Below are 15,203 nucleotides of genomic sequence, written 5' to 3'. Positions count from 1 at the left end.
ACTATAACTCGAGCGGCAAAGTTATAATCTGGAACAGGAACTCAGCTACTAACCAATCTGGAAGATCTTAGTTTTACAGATTAGCTCTGGCTTCGGCAGGTATTCGTTTCCTGATTTAAGACTTGATAGTCAATCATGTTAATTTATATCTGAACTAAACTAGAGTCTAATTCTTTGCAGAATGGTTGCGTGTATTAGTTTCATTAATTATACAAAATCTACGAGCTGGGTATAGTGTTAAAAATGTCAATGAAAATAACAACTTACTGGATAAGCGAGCTCCAATCAAACGTGCACAAACAAAGGAAAAACTTTCACTAGACTGAGATGACTCGAGTCAATTCTAGTACACCCGATCACAAAAGTATCTCCCCCCTAAGTGCTCTAATTCCATTACTTGGGGTCCAGGTCATTTGCAAATATGAGAACGCCTAGACAGATGCAACCCAACTTACATGTAACTTTCCTCGGCACTGACAGCTGTTGGTAGACGTGATCCAGGTGTTTATTCAGGTAAAATTGTAAAGTAGGTCACTAACGAAACAGTTCTCCATTCTAAGATGAATCTCTATGGTTCGGATCGTGTTTTCCAAAGAACACCATATGTTAATCTCAATATTGCAGTGTATGTAATGCATTATTTCTTTATATACTGTATGTTTAGAGAAATAAAAATACTGACCACGCATTTATCAGGAAATGCTTGAAAGTAGCTAAAATTATCAAATCTAGAACAACTGTTGGAAATAAGTTTGTAAATGATTGCCTCCATTGAGAGACCTTCTCCAATTCCATTCCAACACAATTTTCTTTCTGGAGGAGAGAAGATGTTTCTTGTCACACTAAGTATTATTGAAATTGAAACATTTGAAAAAGTTTCGGGATTTGAACTCGGGTCCGCCGAATTTGAACCCGAAGTTAAATGAAATAACCACTTACCTACCGCATCACTTCATCTTCCATCTAAACTGTTAGCTAGTTAAAAGCATTGCATGTAACACTATACACAAAATACTCGTATAAGGAGACGTTCCTTAAGAGTGTCACCATGACTTACTCGAGGTTTCCTTCTTTGACTCAAAAACAAGTGATATAGACTTCGTCAATGAGGAAAATATCACGAAACGTTCTTCAAAATGAGGCTACCTAATCGTTTTTAACTGATCCCGATTTACATTACTGCAATTCTTCCTCACCGTAACTTCTAATTTCTAAAGAAGAAAAACCGGCAGACATTATTTTCGCATCTTTTGAATTGCATCAACACATGTAGAAATAGTGTGTGCTATGTTTATCTAACATAACTACTAGTTTATTTTATCATCTTTGTATAAGGAATTGATGGCAAAGTGTGAAAGCCGAGAACTGCCATTTCAGTGACCCGGGTTCGAATCCCGGTGTAACGTATTTTTTATTGGATGGTATTGTTGTGTATTATTATTATTATTATTATTATTATTATTATTATTATTATTATTATTATTATGCGTATAATTCTATGAATTTAGATGACAACTGTAGTCGATCATTTGAAAGTGAATATGGGAGAACCATGAAATAAAATAAATAGACGCGCATCATTGTGTTATAAAATTACGTGGCGAACGGACTTTATATGATCTCAAACCGTTATCGTTGAATATATATGGTTACAGGAGCACTCTGATTAGCCAAATTAAAAATACCTCAAGGACGAGCCTAGTAATGCAAAGGTTGGTGGTTCGCGCCCACTCCGGGACACTTTTTAAAACTTCTTTTTAGTGTTTTTCAAACTCTCCCTTATGTAAACAAATCACGCATATAGGCGATTTAACCTAGTTTGGGGTTCATTGGCGTTTTGTCGTGTCTCTGCCAGTGGTGGGCCGCTGATGGTATAATTTTCAAAACGGAAGAGGGGCCACCGCGGGTCGTCACTGGCGTCAATTTTTGGCGAGATATCGCTAGTTGCCCATCGGTAGTCCACCGACGCTTACGGCATGAAGTACGGATTAACTTGAATCCGAACCACATGAGCTCCCGCCGGGAATCGAACCCGGCTGTATTTCTTCTTTCACAACTTGTTTCTCAACTAATATCGAACGTTTTCGATAAATTTTACAAACTAACTCTCTATCTATTTACCATATGTAGAAAGTGCACCCCTCCTCATAAAGGAGAATGTTAAAAAAATGCTAGGAGATGTTCTGTTCATTTTCAATAAAAAGTTAACATACTGAATTTCAGCTCCGTAAGTTTAACGGCTTCTGAGATACTCATTTTTTTTTCGCAAATATTCTTATACCCACTTTCCCTTAGGTTATTATTATAATGAACGCAATATGATAACATCACAGTTTGGATTAAGGCCTAACTATATACCTAAATCCATTTTATTTGACTGCAATTTAGCCGTGACGATTAGGCACACATAGTTACATTTATTTTTATATAATAATTTATGTATTACAGTGGTTCAAAAATGTATTGTTTTCAGTAGTTAGCTCCTCTAAAACTCACAGTCTGTTTCTCGAAAGCCAAATAGTAGTATACGTCCTATTGCTATTATTACAATTACAAATATCAATATCCAAAAATGCCTCAAGTTTTTTTCGCTTAGAGATAGTCAACTCAGGTAACTAAACAGTAACAAATGAAAAAGGGAAATGGAGGCCTTGAAAGTAAAACGTAGACAAATTCACCAGTGTTCAGAAGTATATTTTTAAATCACGCACAACCCTACTCATAGGAGCTAAATACGCGGTTCTGGTAAGTTGGAATTATACGTTTCTCACCACGTAGTAGAAATATAGCAAAAATGAAGTGTCTGTTACTGGCGGTCTTCGTGACCGAAAGTACTAGCGCAATTGGCTAGTAATTATAATTGCTTTTGGTGTGGGTTCAAACCCGGGCCAAGGAAAGTTTTTTTATATTTTATTTTTAAAATTTTCAAAACACTTTTTTCATTAAAATAAGATGAAAATAATACTCAAAAATGATTACGTTACGTGTGCAGTTTTGCTATACGAATCCACAGTATAAGAAGTAGTAGTAGTAGAAGGAGGAGAAGTGGGTTAGAAGCCCCGCAGGACTCGTGTTGTTCCACCTTGAAAGCCATGATGTAAATTTAACCTCAACTGCTTCTTCAATTTTCTTCTTCTTCAATTCCAACAAAGTGACAATTTTCTTTTATCACTACTATATTACACAATACATACATGAGAAGGTTTGGACAATCGGAAGCTGCAACCAATCAGAAACGTGTTTTTAGTTCCTGTGGCTAGGGTCAAGGATAAAAAAATATGCTGTTCAGAAGATGCTGTCTAAATGCAGTGAGCAGAGTAGGTTGGTGGGTCAGAGTGGATGGCGATGGTTGGTGGGTCGCATTGGGTCACGGTGGACGATGGGTCACATGCTGTTGACCCATGACCCACTAACCCACTCAGAAAACTCGATCCACTTGACCCACTGACCCATTCTACTCTGGATTTGACACTACATAGAAGACGCAAGACCAAAAATGGCACGTTCACCATATTTTATTGTTTTATTTCAGGCAAGGGAAAAACACGCGAATAGTGTTTGTAATTTTTACTGTCTTCAATGTTTCTATGTTTTTGTCCCTGTTCTTAAAGGGTTAGTGGAAAAGCTATAAAAGTGAGTAAAACGCGTAACAATAGGAAACAAGGTACTGAGGAAGGTTTGTTAAATTAGTTAACTTTTAAAAATAATCCAGTGCCCTGAAACACCAGATTCCAATCAATATAAGTATTTGTACAGTGCCGTGCCGTGAAAAATCAAGGCCCGAGGCGAGAGCATACGGTAGCGCCTACGTACATATGAGTTTTCAATTTAAACTTGACTTCTCTGGACTATTCTTTCTGCACAATACTTTAGTATTTTATCGTGACTGAAATCAGAAAGTTTCAGCATTATTACCCTGGAATCGTAAAAATGTGTAATTACTCATTCACTGCAGCTCCATTTTTTCTTTCTCCCAGAGCAGTGATGTCTTAGAGTAGTGACTTAAGCGTTAGTTTCATAGTGTTGGAGACGCGAGTTTGATTCCGGCTGTGGCAATTCAGCATATTTTTATAATTTGCAATACTGATACTTCTGATGTATACTAACATGAAAAATATTCAATTTTTCTGGGTCTAAGAGTTGAGAATACTTCCTTCACAGATGAAATGCCAACAACACAAAATTACATAATCCGTATCAACTTCATTCGTAACTGTCTGGAAAGTAACGATTTTGGACAAGAATTGATCAATTCATAAGGGCTAAACACGTCCTTGCTGCTGCAGTATGGGACAAAAATCAGTTCCAAGGAATTGTTCCTAGCTGTGTACAAATTACAAATAGTGATCGAACTTACAAAGCTAGTCACGGGAATGATCCTATTTAAGATATCGCCTCACCTTTCTACCTAGAGGAAGGGCGAAAGAAAATGCATTACTGTTACCAACTAACATATATTTATATTCCATTTCTTCTAGTCATAACATGATAATTTTATCTGTAAATGCATAAACGTAATAATATTATTACGTTCATGTGTAAACCTAAGAAACATCTGACATACTTTATATCTTTTTGGTTCCTATGAATACCTTTGACTATGTTACTTTTCTTTCCTTCTGTGATAATAATAATAATAATAATAATAATAATAATAATAATAATAATAATAATAATAATAATAATAATAATAATAATAAAGGAATAGCATAATTACAATACCAATTACATAAACATTATCTTCTCATTCAAAAAAATTAATAATTGCCACGACGGGATTTGAACCCAGGTAGCTGCAATGGGAGTTTCCTGCTTTCACATTTTTTTAAACAAATCACCCCAGCCGGATTATTGTTCGCCAGTAGCAGCTCATGTCCTTTCGACGTATTACAAACACTACAAGGACACGAACACAGAAATACTGAGGACAGTTAAAATTCCGAGGAATTGCTCTTCAGAGGAATTCGAACCCCCAGTGGATTGCGCCTCATGATCAGTAGCCGAACGCCCGAGATCACTCGGCTAGTGCTACCGGCTCAATTTGCCACAAATTCCTCATATGAATATAAGAAAATGAACTAGTAGTTATTTAATATAAACATAGAACTGTCTATTTCTACACGTGTTGATACAATTCAAAGAATGTAAAAATAATTTCTGTCTTCTTTTCTTCTTTGAAAGTTAGAAGTTATGGTAAAGACGAAATGTAATGTAAATCGGGATCATCTCTGCAACCAATGACCAGAAGCCATAACTTAATTTTTTCTAGGGGACAAGCATTAATAAGCTTATTTGGGACCCTTGAAAAAGTTGTTTTTCTAATTCTTGGGCTCCCTTTTTCCAACTTTCTCTTAATCTTTATGGCCTCCGGAGCCTGTGGGCCCTCCCGCATGGCAAGGTCTGCGGTTCCGTTAGTTACTCTCTGGGCCCATTCCATACATGACAAAATTATTAAGGGGACAATATTGATAAATCTCAAAGCCATACAAATAAATATTATTTCTAGAGCCCCTAGACTTTTTTTTTTTTTTTACTGAAATGGGTCCACGACTAATTTTTGTTCTATTTACCTCTTGTGTGCTGTTTTGTTCATGTAATGTAGCGACCCTATTTGATGCTTCATTTCTAATTTCATGTTCGTATCGTATATGGAGTAAGAAAATTTTGTCTCAAAGTGGGCTCCCTCGAACGGCGGGGAGCTTCTCTGGGTGCAGTTTCCCCCCTGCCCCGAAAACGTTACGGCTCTGCCGATGACGTAGCCTCAACTTCAAGAACATTTCGTGATATTTTCCTCATTGAGGAACGTCTATATAACTTGTTTTTGAGTTAAACAAGGAAATCTCGAGTAAGTCATTAAGACACTCACACAAGTTGCTTATATTTTCTTGTTTATATTTTGTTTACATTTGTTTGTTTTGTTATATTTGAGTATCTTCTTTATATTTTGCCAAGAAATGATTTTAACTAGGTATTAGTTTGTGTGGAAGATTAAGTGGCGCGGAGGTGAGTGGTTAGCGTATTGACCTTCTACTCAATAGACACGGGTTCGAATCCCTGCAATGGTGAAACTTTTTCAAGTGTTCCTGTTTCAATTTAAATTTCAATGCATACTCAGTGTGACAAGCAAGATCTTCTCTTCCTTAGAAAGAAAAACATGTTGGAATAAGGAGAATTGGAGAGGGTCTCTCAATAGAGACAGTGATTTACAAACTTATTTCCAGCACTTGTTCTGGATTTGATAATTTCGTCTACTTTCAAGCATTTTCTGATTCATGCGTGATCAGTTTTTAATTCTTTGAATATACAGTATATAATGAAATAATACATTACATACAAAGCAATATTGAGATTAACATATGATGTTCATTGGACAACATGCTCTGAACCAGAGAGATTGATCTCAGAATGAAGAAATGTTTCGTACGTCATCTGCTCACAATTTTACTTGCATAAAGACGTGACTCAGGTCTACCAACTGCTGTCAGTGACGAGAAAAGTTACGTGTAAATTGGGTTGCATCTGTCTAGGCGTTCTCACAACTGCAAATGACCTGGACCCCAAGTAATGTAATTAGAGCACTTAGGGGGGAGATACTTTTGTGAGTGGCTGTACATGTTCAGGTTGATATGTGTGTCTATTTGTTCTACCGGTGAGTTACGAGGTAGCTAGTCACTATTCATAGGATTGCTCCTACCTAGTCTATTCCAACTCACCAAATAGGGGAACAATGGAACTTCGACCACCAGTTTCCTGAGAAGGCCAGAAGTTTCTAGAGCGAATCCGGACTGAAGCCAAGCTTTGCGAAGCAGAGTGCCAATTTCGAAGGAAAGCAGGCTTTGACCGTCAGTTTCCTTAGTAGGCTAGCAGTTTATGGGGTGAAAACGCTTCTATTTTATTTATTAACAACCTTATACTGTGGTATCTCATTTCTCTGGAAAAAATCCAGAATGGGAAGTTTACTCTTGGGGATGATTTTTCTCAAAAATGACTCAGACAATTTTGATCATATTTCGTAAATAAATGTTTCACTAAAACCTGACAATACTGGATAATTCATTTGGCCTGAAAAATAATCTACAAGGGGTGGTTTATTCATAGGATGAGCTTTTGGGACTATTTTCTCGAAAATGACTAGGGTTATTTTGTGTATATTTCATAAATGTCTCGTTAATAATTCTATGATATAAGATAAGTTGTTTCACATAAAATAAATCCATAAGTGACAGTTTACTCTTAGAGGGAGAAATTTTTAGGACGATTTTCTCGAAAACGATTATGATGATTTTAATAATATGTAAATAAATATTTCATTAATAAGTTGATAATATGGCATAACTGTGTTGTCCTAAAAAATTAAAAAAGGATAATTTACTCTTGGAAGTGAATTTTTTCGGTCTATTTTCTCCAATATAACTCCGATGATTTTGTTAACATTCATAAACAAATATATCAGAAATAACCTGACAATGTAACATAGTACATTTGTTCTGAATATAAATTCACGAGGAATAGATTACTCCTGGGAACGAGTTTTCTCAACGACTCAGGCGATGTATTTCATTAATAACTCTGACATACGGAATAAACTGTTTCACATGAAAAATCCAGAAGGGATAGTTCACTCTTTAGAGTGAATTGTTTTCGGACAACTTTCTCAAAACCGACTCAGGCGATTTATTTATAATATTTCGTGGTTAAATATTCGTTTAACAACTCGATAAAATTTAGTAGATTACTTCTCATGAAAATATTCATAAAGTTTATCCTTGGGAGTAAGCTTTTTTTCATCAAATACGACTCATGCGATTTTGTTATTACACAAACAAAAAAAATCATTAATAATCTTCATATATGGAACAAGTTATTCCTTAATATAATTATCTTTAAAGATTAGTTTACTTATAGGTTTTCTTCGGACGAAGAAACGAAAAACATCCTTGTGCTTTTATTTTTTATTTTTCGTAAATAAAGGTTTCAATAATATCAGCAGCTTAACATGATTTAGTTTGAGAAATTGGAGCGAGAAAGTTTAGTGCACGGGCCCGTACCTCTTTCTAGAATAAATACTTTTTCATATTAGCAAATGCACATCAAGTTTGCTGAATGAAACGAGCCCTATGTGATGGGGGGTAGTTAATGTAATTTCCTCACATTCTTCACTCTGATACATATGAACGACACAGTTCGCTTCTTTAAACATATCATTTTTGTCTTGAGGATACTTGACACCTTTCAAGTAATCTTGCTTCTATAACGATGAAAAACCACTTTCGTTTGCACAGTTTTATTATGATTATTTAAAAACAAGTATGTTAAACGCGACAACTCTTACTTCTTGATGTACGTGTGGTTAGAAAGTTGCTGAAATCATTTAGTTATTATTTTTTATACTTTATGTTTTTATATTCGATGACTTTTTTAAAAAATAAGAAAAAGAAGAAATATTTTTCGCAGCATATCTTGGAATAGTTTGAACTTATTTTCTTTTCATTTCCGATTTTGCAATACAACAGATTTATTGCGTTTCATGAAAATATTGCTTGTCTTAGATGTTAATGTACTTAACTTTGTTGTAATATTCTGAATACTTATAATAGTATTAGTTTAATAATTTTGATTTAAAATACATAAAAAAGGTTGATAGAAGAAATAATTCTAATAGAAAAATCAACTTGCGTAGTGTTTTTGAAGTTGAATAAAGCATTTGATAATATGCAATTTAAAAAAAAAAAAAAAAAAACCTTCTGAAATCATCAGGAATAAATTACCGTATTTGCCGGCGTATAAGACGCACTTTTTTCCCCTGGAAAATGTCGGTAAAATTGGGGTGCGTCCTATACGCCGGTGCGTCTTATGCAACTAACGGTAATTCGAAGACATTATAATTCACTGCTTCTGCTTCTCCTTTGTGTTGTTAAAATCAGGGTTCAAGAAAGTGCTGACATAAGGTTGAATATTTCAAAGATACCGATAACATGTTTTTTTCCGAAAGGAATATGCATGCAAAACTTGTCGGCATGGTTCTTGTAAACCGCTGAATAAAGACCAAACAGTCCGTGTTCTTTTGTAACCGCCGATTGTTGTTTCACCGCATTGCTTTTAAAAGGATGACGGTGTTCTTTCATTTAGTACTTGTAATCACAGTTTTTATGTTTTGCATTGTTTATGAATAGATGACTAACAAAGGCTAAGAAAGATTCGCATCGTGTTCTGCTTCAGTTCTTTAATCTTCGTTATCGTGGCAAGTTGTTAAAATGTCGCGGAGGCACAGCTGCGACATAGCTTTTAAGCTGCAGGTTATAGAATATGCTAAAGCTAATGGGAATAGAGCCGCAGAACGTCATTTTGGCCCCCCTCCTACAGAAAAGCTGATTCGCACCTGGCGAAAACAAGAAGATGAACTTACAGCAGCAAAGCGATCTAAACATAATCTTCGCAGGGGAGTCTTCAAATGGCCACAACTCGAAGAGGATGTAAGAAAATGTGTTGAGGACCAAAGGAAGGACGGGATTGCAGTGTCTACAAAGATGATAATCCACAATGCAAAATCCATGGCAGAGCGTACAGGTATCACTGATTTCACTGGTTCAACTTCATGGTGTTCCCAGTTCATGAAAAAAAAAATCGCCTTTCTATGCGTGTAAAAACTAAAATAGCATAGAGAATGCCAGATAAATATGAGGACAAAATTGTACAGTTTCACAGATATGTCTTAAAAATCAGAAAACGTAAACAATTTTAACTTTCGCAAATAGTCAACATGGATGAGGTTCCTCTCACATTTGATGTACCTTCAAATAAGACAGTGGACTCAAAGGGCAAAAAAACTGTTACTGTGAAAACCACTGGTCATGAAAAAACTCGTTACACTGTTGTGTTATCATGTTGTGCAGATGGAACAAAATTGACGCCATTCTTGGTATTTAAAAGAAAAACATTACCAAAAGAACAAATACCAAATGGTGTAGTGATTCACGTTCATGAAAAGGGTTGGATTGATGAAAACGGAATTAAGATGTGGATAGAGAAGGTGTGGTCCAGGCGCCCTGGAGGACTCTTAAGGAAACCGTCCTTACTTGTTTGGGATGAATTTCGTGCCCACAAAACAGAGGTTGTCAAGAAGAAACTGCATGATATGAAAACGCACATAGCCGTAATACCGGGAGGATTGACAAGCCAGCTTCAACCTTTAGATGTTTCTATCAACAAACCTTTCAAGGGATTCATGAGAGAGAAATGGAATACGTGGATGAGGTCTGCTGACTTCGAAGTCACTCCCACAGGAAGAAGAAAGAAACCCAATATCTCACAAATATGCGAATGGGTGAAAGCATCATGGGATGAAGTGAAAAAGGAAACTGTCATAAAATCATTTAAAAAATGTGGAATCAGTAACGATATGGATGGTTCTGGGGACGACTTACTGTATGAAGACAGTGGTAGCTCTGCTTCTGGTGAAACGGCAAGTGATGAAGTTTCAAGTTCTGCTGATAGCAGTAACAGTGATGACTGACGCCTTCCAATGTGACAAAACAAGTTTATTATCTTTCTGTCCAAGCTTTTAGGTGAATGTAACGTACATAGAATATGTTCTTGTATTTTGTCATGTACGCTTGTATTTATTTTTTGTTCTCTTTTCTTTCTGTCCGAGCCATTTAGGTGAATGTAATGTACATGGAATATATTCTTGTATTTTTGTCATAAATGCATGTATTTTGTGTTGTCTTTTTACATTTTATGATTAAAGTAAAATACTTACAATAAAGTAAAACAAAATATAACAAATGCTTGAACAAAAAATAATGGAAATTAATAAAATTTTCACATATTATATTTTTCTCGAAAATCGTTTCCAAAAAAGGGGGTGCGTCTTATACGTCGCTGCGTCTTATACGCCGGCAAATACGGTATATATTTTAAATAGTACAAGATATATTTTAACTAGTACAGAGAACCAGGCCCGTATCCAGGGGAATCTAGGGGCGGGCCCCCTAAATTTTCGCTGCCCCCCAAAATTTTCATGGTCGGCTTGCAGATGAACTATAATGTGGTAATGAACTATTATATGGTTGGATCGGGACCCCCTAACTTCAGCCGTACCCCCCTACATTTTTGGGCTGGTTACCGGTCTGCAGAGAACAGAAAGGAAGAATTGAAATTGAAAAAGCAGCAGCAATTTTAGGAGGAATCGGGCAAGGATTCTCGCTGTCACTATTTTAAAAAATAGGGACATCAAAAAGCAATAAAAGGAACCAGGGACATTGATAGAATAGAAATAACTGTTCATAGACAGAAAATACACTTACTTACAAGGAACAAACATGAAAGTGTCATCCGGACATCCGAATTAAACCTAGTCCATTCGATAAAAAAAATGTTCATGCCAAAAAAAGAAAAAAGCTAGGTGCCATGAACAATGGGTAAGTCTCTGGGGCCTATTAACTCTGTTAGTATAAAGAAAATCGTGGGCTCGTAGTGAAATAGCTATTGCATCAACATTGCTCGTTAGAAAGTCATGGTTTATAGTCAGGCCCGTATGTATATATTGTGGCCGCCCCTCGTACAAAATTTGCCACCCCTCGAACAAAATTTGCCGCCCCTTCCCCGAAAACGACCTATATTAGAGTTGAATTCACAATTTTCGAGGTCGTTGAGATGAATAGTGACAGTTTTAAAACAATTCCACTTCAAGGTCATACTTCACTCCCCAAGGTGGGGGCGAGATTTTAAAAGTAATCGAAAACGATACATATTAGTGTTGAGTTCATAGTTTTCGAGGTCGCTGAGTTTAACGGTATCAGTTTACATGATTTCCTCACCCCTTGGAGTGGAGATGGGAAAGGATGACTTTTTAAAAATAATTTGATAAGCTAGTTAATTAGTATTTACTGTAATTTGAGCGAATGAAATACATGAACATATTTTCTTGCGCTTGCGCGGGACTCTGCGAGTTGCTAGTTTTAAATATTACTTTATTGTGATTTTTTTAAAAAAAATCACAAATTTTGCCGCCCCCTAAATTCTGCCGCCCTGTACTCGAGCACAGAATAGCCCTTACCTAAATACGGGCCTGTTTATACTTCATTCTCTTCAGCATGATACAAGCTTTCCAGAGGTGCTATGTATTAGGGCCCATAACGTATCTGAACAGGGAAAATCGGGATAATGTCGGGAAAATTCCCTCCAAAAATCCATCTCATCAATTTTGGCCCCCTCTGAAGTGGCCCCTGGTTTGATTCCCGTCCAAGTAAGTTTGTGGTGGACAACATCGTGTCCGCAGGTTTTCTAGGGGCACCCCCGTTTCCTCCCACATTTTCATTTGACCAATTCTTCCTTCATCATTCACTTGCCTTAATCACTCGTCTCCCTTAGCCTAATGAAAAAATGAAGTGAAATCTTTAAGTTTTACGTCTCACGGTTATGACAGCTAGGCTAAAGGAGACGGTGATGATGAGAAACGAAGGAAATAATGGAATGAAGAAAGTGGGAGTGGCCCCTGCCCCTGGTGAAAGCACACAATCGAAATGTATCTCGAAAATTACTATAGGGGTTAAGAAATTAATGTACCAAGTTTCGTTTTGATAGACGGAATAGGTATGAAGAGAAAGGTTGTAAATGAAATCTTTAGTTTTATGTCCCACGGTTATGCCGGTTAGACTAAAGGAGACGCTCATGATGAGAGATGAGTGAAATGGTGAAATGAAGAAAGTGGGAGGAAACGGGATAACCGCGAGAAAACCCACGAGCACAATGTTTGTCCATCACAAGGTCCACACGGCGCGAGCTGGGATCGAACCAGGGACTCCTGCAAGGAAAAAATATTTTAAAAAAAGAAGGGGGACTATAATAATAATAATAATAATAATAATAATAATAATAATAATTACTGTTACTGACCGTACCTCGCTCGGGAGATAGTAATTATGTTAGGCAACCCGTCTTACAAACAATCTCAATTAATTAACTCAAAATCTCAAGAATAACTGCTCCAAATCCCTTGCATATATTTAAAAGGTGTATAATGAAGATATTATACAAATTCTAATATCCTATTAACCCAGAGGATATCAGTTTCTGGCCGTGTCTAGGGGTATAAAATTTGATCCAATGAAAATTATATACGGGAACATATCCTGTTAATAAAAGCCTTATATTCTTTCCTCTATGCTTTATTTATAAAAGAAAAAATCTTTGGGCTTAACTTTGAATCAATCTAATTCGCAAAAGAGTTATCGAGTCCACAAGTTGGCTCTCGGAAACTATATTCCAAACTATAGCCCGTATTCGAAATATAGCTCCTACTCTGCTATCTCTTTAAGAACGTTAAATGAAACCTTAATTCAACTAAAGTTACTCTAAATCTTTGGGCCTGCGGACTCACCTTCTTTGCATTCACTTACACGCCTTCCAGTGAGCCCTTAATTTTCAAAGGATCCTTCGGCACTTGTTCAGAAACCTGGCCTAACACCTACTCGTAGTAAAACCTGTCAGAGGCAGTACTACTAAATAAAGGATTCTAATCTAATCAGTTTACAAGGAGTGGGTAAGGTTAAAGGTAAGGCAATATTTCCTCAAGTAGGAAATAATTATGTCCCTCACTTCGGAACAGGGTAAATTGTTGAATGTTTAACAAAACGATATAGGCCCATAATCTCTATCGCTTAAGAGTAAGACCTATAAACTCTATCCAGCAGGCCGATCACGACACCTGCCTTCATAAGGGGAATCGAACCCAAAACCATAGGATCCGTAAATACCAAATTGCCCTGCTGCTGGCCCTCAAGTAGAAGCCAGACTTAACTGAGAGCTTACAAAGTCTAAGAAAAACTCTAAGAAAAATCCAATTTCCAAAATAGGAGTAGGATTAAAATCACATATATTAACTTAATAACTTCTAACTAAATCTTTATAATTCAGAAAAGAAAGAAATTCCTAACCAGGGACTGCCCTACCAAACCTATCTTACCCAGGAATACAGCCTCTCATTTAAAAAGCTGTGAAACTTCCTGTCTCAGAATCACTCATCTGAGTCTCGAAAAGTGCTAAACTTCTAAGGAACCTATCATAACCTATAATGCCATCACTAAGGCAAAAAAGCCAGCATAAAGCTGAAAAAGTGATCTTCGAGGCGTCGAACGTAAAGTCTAGCCAAAAATGAAGATGAGGAGGACAGCTCCTCCTCGTATTTATAGGGAACTACCCAAAAGGGACGCTTTGACCTCCCGTACAAACAATCCATTGATACTCCGAGAGAAAGCGGTCTCCCCCCTCTCGAAAAGCTGGCTGGCTAAATCCAGAAATAAACTGGTTTCTAAAACTAGCAATAGGAAAGAAAGATTTTTGTCAATAATTTTAAGAATCTCTAAGGAAAAAAAAAAAAAATACATGGAATATACAAACATATATACAATAATAATATTGATAATAATTCTTACAGACTAATCAGAATACACGAATTAAATGCTACCCAGGCCTGGGATCCCCATCTTATATTATCATAATTAAACATATAATAATACTAATAATATATATGTATATCCACGATATTAAAATTTTAAATATATACAAGCAAGAGGCATAAAGTGACTCTTGCACTCCAAGCACCGGAGGTGAACGCTCTACCACTGAGCCACCAAGCCCCCAAGAGAAAAGTTATATACCAATATGCTCTGTACATACAAAACCAAACCTATGACCTGACCTATAAAGAGATCATAATACGAAAAATATAAACGCAGTACTATTTATCCTAATATCAAGATTTGTACCACATTCTCCCTTTTTTCATCCTGGAAATGAAATGAAATGAAATCTTCCAGTTTAACATGTCATGATTATGCCCGTTAGGTTAAGGGAGACGGATGATTAAGGCAAGTGAATGGTGATGGAAGAACTGGCGGAATGAGAATGTAGAAGGAAATCTGAGTACCCGAGAAAACTCGCAGACACTATGTTGTCCATCACAAACTTACTTGAGCGGGAATCCGACAGTTTCTACAGGTAGTCTTACGGAATGTCATTGAAAAACAGAATTCAGAGATTCAATTCCACAGCACCTGAATAAGAATATATATATTTTTTTTAAAAGTGGTTTCCTCGCAAGGTCTATTCTACTGGTCTTCAGTCAACTACCTTTATTTTGTCTTTCCATGTGTTGCACACAAAACATTTTCGTGAAAATCTCACGACAGTAACGTCTATTA

Source organism: Thermobia domestica, chromosome 16 (assembly GCF_964235325.1).
Source record: "Thermobia domestica chromosome 16, izTheDome1.hap1.1, whole genome shotgun sequence".
Taxonomy (NCBI): Eukaryota; Metazoa; Arthropoda; class Insecta; order Zygentoma; family Lepismatidae; genus Thermobia; species Thermobia domestica.
This window is presented reverse-complemented; position numbering follows the sequence as displayed.